Genomic DNA, 13,026 nt, shown 5'->3' on the forward strand with positions numbered 1-13,026 from the left:
TTGTTTATTTTGTTTATTCTGTATCGGGAAAGGGCTTGATTCCCCCTTGTGGTGAGAAATCCTATACCCGGATTTGAGTGCAACATAAGATAGGATGGAGGATGTCTTCCCGGTGAAGGCCCTCTAATCTTGGTTTCCAAGTCTACTCTTGGGATTTGCCTGGCTGGTTGTGATTAACTGCGCCACTGCATTCCGAGACTGATTTGTACCAGGAGGACCTAGAAACACATTAACCCCACTTAAAGCCTTTTTTTTAGGACGTAGAGCGGTGATTACGGAAGTAATTGTCACGCAGATACTACACTCAGAGAAAACTCTCTTATAGATACCAATCAACGTATCTTTAAGGTTGAGCAAAAACTCTGAGACCCCTAGAACCCGTTCTACAGGTACAAAAATCCTTAACCTTAGTTTACCATTGGGGCGGGGATTGCGTTTGGACTTCATGACCACTATACCCTTCAACGCCATGTTTGTTTAAAACTCTTGTGTGTGCATTCATGCATTCATGCATCATTCATTAATAAACAACTAAAAACAAAAAGAGTCTTTTTCGAGTCGTTTTTCAAGGAAACTAAATAACGAACGTTTTGAACTTCATAGAAAGAGAGAAACGGAGAAAGGACTTAAGGATCTATATTATGGATTACGGAAGAAAGAGAGCTAGGAAATACACCTTCAAGATTCCCCAGGTCGAGGAACTGGGAAAGCTCGGAAAACTGGTGGTCAACCCCCAGGCTTTCAAGGAGAAGTATGGAAAACTTCTGCCTTTGCTCAATACCAACATGGTGGTTGGGATCCTTCCCACCTTGGTACAGTTTTACGATCCAACGTATCACTGCTTCACCTTTCCAGATTATCAGCTCATGCCTACGTTAGAGGAGTACTCTCGTCTGATTGGAATACCCGTGTACGCGCAAGATCCGTACTCCGGTTTGGAAAAGAATCCTGACGACATTATCATTGCTGCAACTACTCCTTTGAACGTAGTCGACATTAGAACTCATATGGTGAGTAGAGGAGGAATTCAAGGATTGCCCTCCAAATTCCTGTTTGATCAAGCTCGGTACTTCGTCAGCATCCAAGATATGAGCGCTTTTGAGGAAATCTTGGCTTTGCTTATCTACGGATTGTTTTTGTTCCCTAACATTAACGATTTCGTCGACATCAACGCAATTAAGATCTTCTTAATTGGAAATCCAGTTCCAACCTTGCTTGCGGATGCTTATCACTCTGTGCATTCAAGAAACCTGCAGCGAGGAGGATTAATCACATGCTGCGTACCGTTGTTATACGAATGGTTCGTTTCGCACCTGCCAAAGTCTAGCACTTTCTGGAATATGAGGGATGGCCTTTACTGGTCACAGAAAATCATGTCTCTCACTCATACAGACATTGATTGGTGTAGTCCTGACAACGACGAAACCAAGATCATCTTCAGTTGCGGAAGTTTTCCCAACATACCCCTTATTGGAACTAAGGGAGGAATCAGTTACAATCCAGCTTTAGCCCGTCGTCAATACGGCTATCCCATGAAAAATATACCAAGTAACATCCAATTGGAGGGTCTGTTCTTCAAGAACATCGACGATCATGGCAACATGCTGAAGAAGGAAATTGTCCAAGCCTGGCGTCTTGTTCACAGCAAAGGGAGAAGATTGTTAGGAAAACATCTTTGCATCTCCCTGGATCCTTACCTTCAATGGGTACGCGTCAGAGCATTCAAGCTCAGGATGCCATATCAACATCAAGAACCTATTCCCCTAAGGGAACCAATTTACCTTTTCTCCACCGATGTTGAAAAACTGCAAGCGGCATTAAACAAGGTATGCCAAGAAAGGAATGCTTGGAGGAACAAGTATCGAATTGTCAACATGGAAAATGTTGAGATTCAAAACATCCTAAGAAGGAAGGATGAGTTACTTGAAGTACTCGATCGACAAGTGACACAAACATCACTTTCTCATCATATCCCTCCTGCTTCCTGGATCATCGATCAGCTCACGTCAGAGAACGCTCAGCTCAAGAAACAGAAGAAGATGTTAGAACGTGAAGTCGGCTCTTCGTCAAAGTTTTAGAGTCCTTTCTCTCAGTTTCTCTGTATTTCCATTTTCAAAGTGTGTAAAAACGGCGTTTTCGCTTAATTAATAAAAGTTTGATGTTTCATAACGTAATTATGGTGTTTCCTTGAAAAATAATAACTTAATTGCATATCATGCATCGCTTTAGTCGTACGCACTGACACGAGAATTGTCGCGGATCTAAGAGTTACTTTCCTTTCTCCAGAAAGAGAGGAGGAGAAGGAGGTGAACAAAGACTTTCAAGCTGTCTCATCCATACAACACTCGTTCAAGTCGCAAGAAAAGAATGGAAGACTTTGAGCAAGAGAATGAAGAACTCAGAGAAGAGATTAATACTCTCAAAGGTACTGTTGAAAGACTCAATAGTATGGTAGAAGCCCTGGTAGTTGCGCAGAATCGACCAACGCCAGAAGAACCACAAAGGACTGTGGTTTCCGAGATTGTTTCTACTCCTATTCCTCAGTATACCATGCCGCCTGATCGACCTTGGGGCATGCCGTATAACTTTACTCCAGAAGGGTACATACCTCCAGCTTCTGAAGCTCCAAAAGTCACCATGGATATGCGTCCACCGGAGGGTTACAAACCTCTGGAAATTGAAGTTCCAAGAGCAACGGCAATGGGTTTCGCACAACAGAATGCTGAGATACCGAGATCTGCTGTCATGGCTTCTCCACAGCCCATTATGCATACTTTTCCCCCGCAAGGCGGACAAGTATATCATCACGCTCCAAGTGAGGATGCTGGCGTGTATGAAAGATTGGACGAGTTCCAAGAACAGTTTCTGCAAATGCAGAAGGAACTCAAGACTCTCCGAGGACAAGATCTATTTGGAAAGAATGCTGCAGACCTCTGTCTGGTTCCAAATGTTAAGATTCCTCACAAATTCAAAGTACCAGAATTCGAGAAGTATAAAGGGAATTCATGCCCACAAAGTCATCTTGTGATGTACGCTCGAAGAATGTCAACTCAGACTGATAATCAACAATTGCTCATTCATTATTTTCAAGACAGCCTGACTGGTGCTGCACTCAAATGGTACATGAACTTGGACAGTTCAGAGATTCGTACTTTTCGAGACCTCGGAGAGGCCTTCGTCAAACAGTATAAGTACAATCTGGATATGGCTCCCGACAGAGATCAACTCCGGGCCATGACTCAAAAGGATAGAGAAAGCTTCAAGGAATACGCTCAGAGATGGCGTGAAGTTGCTGCTCAAATTTGTCCACCACTTGAAGAGAAAGAAATGACAAAAATCTATCTCAAAACTTTAAGTCCATTTTACTACGGACGAATGGTTGCAAGTGCACCAAGTGACTTTACCGAGATGGTAAACATGGGTGTGCGTTTAGAAGAAGCAGTTCGAGAAGGACGCTTGAACAAAGAACCAGAATCTTCTGTTGGTCCAAGGAAGTATGGAAGTTCTTTCCAGAAGAAAAAGGATCAAGATGTCAGCAATGTCTTGCACAAAATCAAGAAGAAATTCCAACCTCAAGTTGCAACAATAACTCCGGTTGTTAACTCAGCGCCAGCTTATCAACCTCAGGTCTCGCAACAACAAATTCAACAAAGGTCGCAGCAACCTCAGCAGCAGGTTCGACCTCCAAATTACAACAATCGGGCTCCAAGGTATCCTGCCTTTGACCCCGTACCAATGCCGTATGCAGAATTGTTTCCAACATTACTGGCAAAAGGACTCATTCAGACAAGGAGTCCTCCAAATCCTACAAATAGTTCCTCACCATGGTATAAGGCTGACCAATCTTGTCCCTATCATCAGGGGGCACCAGGTCACAATATTGAGAACTGTTTATCTTTCAAGATTGACGTCCAACGATTAGTGAAAAGCGGAATGCTATCCTTCAAAGATACTAATCCAAACGTCCAAGCAAATCCTTTGCCGCAGCATAAAGAAGCTTCAGTAAATCTGATAGATCAACACCCCAATGTCATTCAAATCTACGACATTCGTCAGATAGGGGAAAATCTTGTCAGGATGCACGCTAAACAAGCTGGGTACGGTCATGTACCACCTCACAACTACTTCACATGTGAAATTTGTCCAAAGAATAATCAAGGATGTGCCATAGTTCAAGCTGCATTACAAGAACAAATGGACTTGGGATGGATTCAACATATCCGAGTCAGAACTGAACATGACATCAACATGGTTCAAGGATGTCCAGGAGAATACAAAATCTACAAAGTTGAAGACCTTGAAGGATCGGTAGTCAGGTTCCACAAAACTTTAAATGGACTTGCCTACTTTGGAACAGATTTCCACGCTTACAGTAGATGCGAAATCTGTCGAAGAAATTCACGAGGATGTTTGCGTGTTCGCAACGACATTCAAAAGCTGATGGATGACAATACCATTACTGTTCTTGCCAACAGAGAAGATGATGAAGTCTTTACCGTATCTCCTCAAATTAATCAAGATGAACCTATGCAAGTTAAGTATGATAGCAGGAAGACAGCAGTTGCACCACTAGTCATCTACTTACCAGGTCCTGTACCGTATGAGTCCAGCAAGGCTATACCATACAAGTACAACGCTACATTCATTGAAAATGGTAAGGAAATACCATTACCGTCTGTTGTCAACATTGCTGATGTTAGTCGAGTCACCAGAAGTGGACGAGTCTTCAACAGAACAACAGAAAATGTGGAGAAACCTTCGGAGGAAGTACCACATAGGCAAGACAATCATCCGACCAATGCTGTTCAAGCGAAAGAAAATGATGAGATCTTGAAGTTAATCCAGAGGAGTGAATACAACATTGTAGATCAATTACTACATACTCCATCTAGGATTTCTGTTCTTTCCCTGCTATTGAGTTCTGAAGCTCATAGGGAAGCTCTACAGAAAGTTTTGGAACAAGCTTTCGTAGAACCAAGTGTTACAATAAGCCAATTCAACAACATCGTTGCCAACATCTCCGCCGGAACTAACCTAAGTTTCTGTGACGAAGATCTTCCTGAAGAAGGAGTGGACCACAATCTTCCACTTCACATCTCAGTTGGCTGCATGGGTAATACACTCACAGGAGTCCTAATAGACAATGGATCCTCTCTCAACGTCATGCCTAAATCAACATTATCAAGATTATCTTTCGAAGATTACCCTCTAAGAAAAAGTCATGTCATCGTCAAAGCATTTGATGGATCAAGAAAGTCAGTTTTCGGAGAAGTAGATCTTCCCATAACTATTGGACCTCAGACGTTCAAAATCACTTTCCAGGTTATGGACATTCCAGCACAATACAGTTGTTTGCTAGGTCGCCCATGGATTCATGAGGCTGGGGCAATTACTTCAACACTTCATCAGAAACTGAAGTTCATAAGAAATGACAAATTGGTAACCGTATGTGGAGAACGAGCTCTGATCGTCAGCAACCTGTCATCATTCTCCGACATAGAACCAAAAGAAGTTGTTGGAACTAAATTCCAAGCACTTTCCTTGGACAAAGGAAAGGAGAAAGCAGCGTCTATCTCTTCATACAAAGATGCAATCCAAGTTGTAAAGGATGGCACTACCAGTGGTTGGGGACACATTAATATTCCTACCAACAACAAGAACAGAACAGGAATTGGATTCTTTCCGACATCATCAAAAGCTATCCCAGGGATTGAGGTAGTTCTCCCTATTCAAGAAACTTTCTGCAGTGGAGGTTTTCTTCAACCTGTTCAACAAACAGTCAATACCATCGGTACGGAAAACACCGATGAAGAGGAATGGTTATCCTATCTTAACAAAGCAGGATACATATCCCTACCAGAGTCTGAATCACCTTGCTGTTATCCGACTAAAGGATCTGAAAGTAAGACTCAACCAAGCAGGGATGAAGTTACTGACAGCTTCACCACCAGAAGTCATGGTTCATCAGAAGAAGTTCCTCCTATCCCCGAAGAGACTTGGGATACATTAGGAGAACCAAGCGGAAAATTCGACTACATGGTGAAATACTCCGCTCCTGAAAGTTCAAGAATCTCTCTTGAAGATATTGTTCCAACTGGATGGAACATTGATTATGAGTACCTCTCTCAGCCAAAAGAGATGTATAACCCTTGCTATTCATCATCATCTACTGGTGAAATCATCATTGAGGATTATATCCCCAAGTCACCTTCCGAGGCTACGGATCTAGAGTTCACATATCTAGTCAATGCCATCTTGGGAGAAGAGCAAGACCAAAATACAGAAGAGGACGATCTCGAAAGTGTCTCCGACAACGAGTCTCTCCATTCAGAAGATTGGAAGTTTCCTCAAAAGAAAAACCGACATACTCCACTCGGAAATGGGTATGCTCACACCGCTCAGTCTGCTGAAGTAGAAGAAGATCGTCTGAGTGTTGCAAAGACAGTGGTTGGTAAATCAAGACCTACCACAGGCCAGCTTAAGCCTAAGGTTCCAGATTACTTAGTGCACAATGGGGTTCGCCACTACTGGACAGCTGTTGAAGTTTCAACTGTTGTTCGCACTCCTAAGTAGGAACTTTCACCGTTATTTTGTCCTCTCACCATAGCCCAGGGTGAAGAGATGTTTCATAGGGCTTTGCATTTTACTATTTCTTAGGAAAATGTCCCTCTTTGCTTCGCCCAAAGCAATAGAGTTTTGTTTTATAGGGTCTTTGTTTCAAGAAATGACTGTCAATAAATAAAAATGTCATTCTGTTCCTTCGTTTAGTTTTCCCTTTTCTTTTTTCGGAAATTGGTAATCCTAAAAAACACCCTTAAAAAACATCAAATATTCCATTAACTGCATACACCGAGTCTTCCCTCGTTGTCTAAATAAAACTTATCACACATATGCAGATTAATCATAAAATACCCCGTTGAAACGTGCGACCGTATGACTTCTCCAAGCTTTGAGTTTCCTGTATTCGAGGCAGAGGAAGAAGAAGACGAAGAAATATCAAAGGAAATTTCACGGTTACTTCAACAAAAGGAAGAGGCCATTCAGCCATACAATGAGCCTCTAGAGATCATTAACCTTGGTTCCGATGGAAACAGAAAAGAGGTTAAGATTGGAGCTTCGCTCAGTTCAGAGATCAGAGAGAGTTTGATACAGCTGCTCAAAGAATTCTCAGATGTCTTCGCTTGGTCTTATCAAGATATGCCAGGGTTGGATACCAGTATAGTGGAGCATCACTTGCCATTAAAAGCAGAATGCCCTCCGGTCAAACAAAAATTAAGAAGAACTCATCCGGAGATGGCCATGAAAATCAAAGAGGAAGTTCAAAAGCAGATCAACGCAGGTTTCCTCGTCACTTCAGAATACCCTCAGTGGTTAGCTAACATTGTTCCCGTTCCTAAGAAAGACGGAAAAGTCCGCATGTGCGTCGACTACAGAGATTTGAACAAAGCTAGCCCTAAGGATGATTTTCCTTTACCACATATTGATATGTTGGTAGACAGTACAGCAAAATCCAAAGTTTTCTCGTTCATGGACGGATTTTCAGGATACAACCAAATCAAAATGGCACCTGAAGACATGGAAAAAACAGCTTTCATCACCCCCTGGGGCACGTTCTGCTACCGTGTTATGCCTTTTGGACTAAAGAACGCAGGGGCAACTTATCAAAGGGCCATGACTACGCTTTTCCACGACATGATGCATAAGGAAGTGGAAGTCTATGTGGACGACATGATTGCCAAATCAGAAAATGAAGAAGATCACATACAGAATCTGACAAAGTTATTTCAACGCTTACGGAAGTTTCAGCTTCGCCTGAACCCCAACAAGTGCACCTTTGGTGTCTATTCAGGAAAACTCCTTGGTTTCATTGTCAGCAAACGAGGAATTGAAGTAGATCCAGACAAAGTCAAGGCAATTCAAGAAATGCCTTCGCCCAGAACCGAGAAACAAGTTAGAGGATTTCTTGGACGTCTGAATTACATTTCGAGATTCATATATCTCATGACTGCAACTTGCGCTCCTATTTTCAAACTTCTACGGAAAAATCAAAGTTGCGTCTGGACAGACGATTGTCAGAAAGCGTTCGACAGCATTAAGGAATATCTGCTCGAACCACCCATCTTGTCTCCTCCAGTGGAAGGAAGACCTTTGATAATGTACTTAACCGTCTTAGAAGATTCCATGGGTTGTGTCCTTGGACAGCAAGACGAGACAAAGAGAAAAGAGCATGCCATCTACTACCTGAGCAAGAAATTCACTGACTGTGAATCCCGCTACTCCATGCTCGAGAAGACGTGTTGTGCTTTGGCCTGGGCTGCCAAGCGTCTCCGCCAGTACATGATTCGACATACTACTTGTTTGATCTCTCATATGGATCCAATCAAGTACATCTTTGAGAAGCCTGCCTTAACCGGGAGAATTGCCCGTTGGCAGATGTTGTTATCAGAATACGACATTGAGTATCACGCACAGAAAGCCGTGAAAGGAAGCATTCTAGCTGAGCACCTGGCTCACCACCCACTCAATGGTCATGAATCAACCAGTTTCGACTTTCCGGACGAGGACGTCATGTACCTCAAGATGAAAGATTACGACGAGCCACTACCAGACGAAGGACCTGAGATAGGATCCCAGTGGGGCTTAATCTTTGACGGAGCTGTCAATGCTTATGGACGAGGAATTGGGGCAATCATTGTTACACCTCAGGGTACCCATATTCCATTTACTGCCAGATTAACTTTCAAATGCACAAACAATGAGGCCGAATATGAAGCTTGCATCATGGGTCTCGAAGAAGCCATGGATCTAAGAATCAAACACTTGGATGTATACGGAGATTCTGCTTTGGTCATCAATCAAATCAAAGGAGAATGGGAAACACGCCAACCAGGGCTAATCCCTTACAAAGACTACGCGAGAAGATTGTTACCATTCTTCGACAGGGTAGATTTTCATCACATTCCTCGTGAAGAAAACAATTTGGCTGATGCATTAGCCACACTCTCTTCCATGATTAGGATAAATCATTGGAATGACATTCCTCGGATCGATGTTATGCGCCTGGATAGGCCCGCTCATGTGTTCACAGTAGAAGCAATCATCGACGACAAACCGTGGTATCACGACATCAAGAACTTTCTTCAAAAGCAAGAGTACCCTCTTGGGGCATCAAAGAAAGATAGAAAGACTTTGAGAAAGTTAGCTTGTAGATTCTTCTTGAATGAAGATGTTCTGTACAAGAGAAACTTCGACATCGTTCTGCTCAGATGCGTTGACAGAAAAGAAGCAGAAATACTCATGAGAGAAATACATGAAGGTTCCTTTGGTACTCACACCAATGGACATACCATGACAAGGAAAATACTGAGAGCAGGATATTATTGGCTGACGATGGAGTCAGATTGCTACCAGTACGCAAAGAGGTGTCACAAATGCCAGATCTACGCCGATAAAATTCATGTGCCACCATCTCTTCTCAACATACTCTCTTCCCCTTGGCCTTTCTCCATGTGGGGAATCGACATGATTGGAATGATCGAACCAAAAGCGTCCAACGGACATCGCTTCATCTTGGTAGCCATAGACTATTTCACCAAATGGGTTGAAGCAGCTTCATATGCAAACGTTACAAGACAAGTTGTCGTCAGGTTTATCAAGAATCACATCATCTGTCGCTACGGCGTTCCTAGCAAGATAATCACTGACAATGGGTCAAATTTGAATAACAAAATGATGAAGGAGCTTTGTGAAGAATTCAAGATTGAACATCACAACTCATCTCCTTACAGACCAAAGATGAATGGAGCTGTAGAAGCAGCTAACAAAAACATCAAGAAAATCATTCAGAAGATGGTCATCACTTACAAAGATTGGCATGAAATGCTCCCGTATGCTCTTCATGGTTACCGTACATCAGTACGTACTTCGACTGGAGCAACTCCTTTCTCCCTTGTATATGGCATGGAGGCAGTCCTACCTATAGAGGTTGAGATTCCATCAATGAGAGTTTTGATGGAGGCAAAATTAACAGAAGCCGAGTGGTGTCAAAGCAGATTCGATGAATTGAACTTAATCAAAGAAAAGCGCATGACAGCTTTATGCCACGGACAGCTATATCAACAAATAATGAAGAAAGCTTTCGACAAAAAGGTTCGACCTCGCACAATCAAAGAAGGCGACCTTGTACTCAAAAAGATTCAATCTTTTCTCACAGATTCGAGAGGGAAATGGACTCCCAATTATGACGGCCCCTACGTGGTCAAGAGAGCTTTCTCAGGAGGAGCCTTAATACTCACGACTATGGATGGAGAAGAATTCACCCGTCCTGTGAACGTCGACGCAGTCAAGAAATACTTCGCCTAAATAATTAAAAGAACAGCTCGCTAAGTTGAAAACTCGCAAAGAGCGACTTAGGCAAAAAAGAGCGTCTCGGTGAATCGAAAACCCGAAAGGGCGATTCAGGCAAAAATTAGAGACATAAAAAAAAAATATATTAATCAATCCCGGTAGACTTAAAACCCGAGAGGGGTAGTTTACGCAAAAGTTAGGGATATGTGGCAAGTAACTGTGTTCAGGACAAACTTGATCATTCAAAAATCCATAGCGGAGTATTCATCAGCAGTAGGTCATCTTCTACAAAGCACGAATACAGCGCAACTCGGAGTGGAAGGGAAAGATAACGGTTGTCACGTTTCATCGTAGCCCTTTTCCCAAAAATTACCAATTTCCAACTTTGTAAATACTCCATGGAATCAAGCATTTGGCTGATTACCATTCCATATATAATAATTTGAGTCTTGTGCTTTTCCTTTGCAATCTAGTCTTATTCAGTTTCTTGGAATGCATTTTAAGTTTAAACAGTCAATTTCTTGAAACAAATGTTTTCATAAAATAAAAATGAATTTACTTGCAAAAATAAAGGTGAAATTTCTTTCTAAGGTTTACAAACAATAGGAAGAATGCAAACAGTTGCTCCGAGAACGGTTGAGACTCCGGGAACCAAGATTTCCCCATGAGGTCGCTTTGCGAACATCTCCCGATGACGGATCTTTACTTCAATTCATATTACTCATTTCAGACAGCGGACAACTGATAACCAGATATTCCCAACAGAGTTCGAACTACAAGAAGAGGACATCTTCTGATCAACAAGAATTCAAGTCGTATCTTAGGATTTTCCATCCGCGACAATTCTATTCACATTCACTTTACATTTTATCATTGTCATAATATTCATGCATACATTACATCATAATTGCATAGCCGAATCAGGCTTTGATCCTGTGAATGCCTAAGTCATTGAGGCATGAACTCAAGTTTCCCCTGCAAGTTCCGGAGAAACTTTTTCCTTCGAAACAACAGTTCATACACAAGGATCTCACCAAGCAAGTCAACAGATGGTAGTCTCCCTCAAAGAGATAGTTTGTTCACTTTTGGAATTCCTCAGCCGAGAATCTCCTGCAGAGCGACATTCGACAGTCTTCTTCAGATAAGATAGTCTGCTTCACATTTTGGAATTCCCTACAGGTTTGGTATTTCCCCAGCAGGGTCAAGAGGTGCCACTTCTTGTCAAAGAAAAATTCAGAATCTCCCAGCAGATCGACAAATGATTCCCCAGCGGAGTCAGCGAATGATAGTCTTCGTCCAGAAGATAGTTCAGATTCCCCAACAAAGTCAGCAAATGGCAGTCTCTTTCATCAGAAGACAGTTTGCTCACTTCTTATCATAACAAAGTCAGCAAATGGCAGTCTCTTTCAGCAGAAGACAGTTTGCTCACTTTCTATCATAACAAAGTCAGCAAATGGCAGTCTCTTTCAGCAGAAGACAGTTTGCTCACTTTCTATCATAACAAAGTCAGCAAATGGCAGTCTCTTTCAGCAGAAGACAGTTTGCTCATTTTCTTTCATGACAAGGGTCGACAAATGGCAGTCTCTCCCAGTAGAAGACAGTTTGCTCCCCTAGCAATTGGCAAATGGCAGTCTTTTCCCAAGAAAAGACAGTTTGTCTGTTAAATACTCAAGAGATCGACAAATGGCAATTTCTTCGAACAGTTTGTCTGTTTCTGGGATGTTTAACTCCCCACAGAGTCGATGAATGGCAGTTTTCCTCTTAGGAAAACAGTTCGTTGATTCCCCAGGCATCAGTTGACGAATGGCAGTTTTCACCCCGAAAACAGTTCGTCCGCCTTCAAACAAAGTCATTAGCCCCTCAAAAGATCATGAGGCCATATGACATTCTTTCAAAGACGTCAAGTCAAAAGGGAAGATGGTGAAGTTTCTTTACAACCGTCAAATGGCATCTTATCTCCAAGCGCTGATAAGAAGTTTGACGAGGAAACAAACCTTTGAAGTTTCTTTACAGCCGTCAAATGGCATCTTACCTCCAAGCGCTGGTAAGAAGTTTGACGAGGAAACAAACCTTTGAAGTTTCTTTACAGCCGTCAAATGGCATCTTATCTCCAAGCGCTGATAAGAAGTTTGACGAGGAAACAAACCTTTGAAGTTTCTTTACAGCCGTCAAATGGCATCTTATCTCCAAGCGCTGATAAGAAGTTTGACGAGGAAACAAACCTTTGAAGTTTCTTTACAGCCGTCAAATGGCATCTTATCTCCAAGCGCTGATAAGAAGTTTGACGAGGAAACAAACCTTTGAAGTTTCTTTACAGCCGTCAAATGGCATCTTATCTCCAAGCGCTGATAAGAAGTTTGACGAGGAAACAAACCTTTGAAGTTTCTTTACAGCCGTCAAATGGCATCTTATCTCCAAGCGCTGATAAGAAGTTTGACGAGGAAACAAACCTTTGAAGTTTCTTTACAGCCGTCAAATGGCATCTTACCTCCAAGCGCTGGTAAGAAGTTTGATGAGGAAACAGACCTTTGGAGATTTTCTCTTTATCTGAGATATTGTCCAAACGCAACTGAGACCAGTTTCGAGATTTGAACATCCGGAACGAGAGGAGGTTGTTTACCTTTTTCTAAGTATCAACACTTAGTTAAAAGAAGATGGATTGCGCATCCTACATTGCCA

This window comes from Vicia villosa, unplaced genomic scaffold (genome assembly GCF_029867415.1).
Source record: "Vicia villosa cultivar HV-30 ecotype Madison, WI unplaced genomic scaffold, Vvil1.0 scaffold8, whole genome shotgun sequence".
NCBI lineage: Eukaryota > Viridiplantae > Streptophyta > Magnoliopsida > Fabales > Fabaceae > Vicia > Vicia villosa.